We start from the raw sequence: 1,406 nt of genomic DNA on the forward strand, positions 1-1,406 counted from the left end.
TTTTGATCCCCGCTACACAGCCGTATACTTTTTATAATTTTGTGGAATCGGGAACCTTGCAATATTTAACATAACGCGGATCGACTATCTCTGTCTCTTTCTAGATCGGAATAATCGATGTTTCCCGGCAAACTATTGGGAGATTAATTAAACTTTATACATGAAATTACTCGTTTTGATCCCCGCTACACAGCCGTATACTTTTTATAATTTTGTGGAATCGGGAACCTTGAAATATTTAACATAACGCGGATCGACTGTCTCTGTCTCTTTCTAGATCGGAATAATCGATGTTTCCCGGCAAAGTAATGGGAGTTTAATTAAACTTTATGCATCAAATCATTCAGTTTGACTCCTGCAACACAACCAAACACTCTCTGTAATTTTCTGAACTGAAAAACCACTGAAATTGCGCTCGAAATGCGGAGCGACGGGTCGGCGCGTCTGCACTGTGCGACAGCTAGTCAAAACGTCCGAACAGCGTATTGTTTTCGATCTCTTGGTATAATATTCGTATTCCTTGCTGTGTATAGCTTCCGATCGATTATTGCAATGGTCAAAGTTCCAGCGGCGTAATGCTTTCCATAAGATTACATTAATATAACCAGCGGCATATTGCTTTCTATCTTGTAATGAAAATTTTATAACCAAGTACCAACGGCGTATTGCTTTCGTTCGGATAATGGAGATTTTACAACCAAGTACCAGCGGTTTCTGTCTTATAATTAAATTATTATAATAAAATAAAGTACCAGCGGCGTGTTACTTTCGTTCGGATAATGGAGATTTTACAACCAAGTATCAGCGGTTTCTGTCTTATAATTAAATTATTATAATAAAATAAAGTACCAGCGGCGTGTTACTTTCGTTCGGATAATGGAGATTTTACAACCAAGTATCAGCGGTTTCTGTCTTATAATTAAATTATTATAATAAAATAAAGTACCAGCGGCGTATTGCTTTCGTTCGGATAATGGAGATTTTATGTCCAGCGGCGTAGTGCTTTCTATCTTATAATGTAATTCTTATTACAAAGTACCAGCGGCGTATTGGTTCGTACCAGCGGCGTATTGCTTTTTTTCCAGCGGCGTATTGGTTCGTACCAGCGGCGTATTGCTTTTTTTTCCAGCGGCGTATTGGTTCGTACCAGCGGCGTATTGCTTTCCGTAACCTTGAAAAACACAAAGTGCCAGCGGCGTGTTGCTTTGGAAAATAGAGCCAACATCAGCGGCATTCCGGCCTGTGCTCGGTTGGGCACGGAAACGCGACTGACCAATAGGAAGCTTAATTTTCGCCGAATGCAACGTCTGATCTTTCTATATCATGGTTTTGCAACGTCTGATCCTTCTAAATCGCGTTAGTGCAACGCTTGATCCTTCTAAATCGCGTTAGTGCAACGCTTGATC

The sequence above is a fragment of the Megalopta genalis genome, unplaced genomic scaffold (genome assembly GCF_051020955.1).
Source record: "Megalopta genalis isolate 19385.01 unplaced genomic scaffold, iyMegGena1_principal scaffold0113, whole genome shotgun sequence".
Lineage (NCBI taxonomy): Eukaryota > Metazoa > Arthropoda > Insecta > Hymenoptera > Halictidae > Megalopta > Megalopta genalis.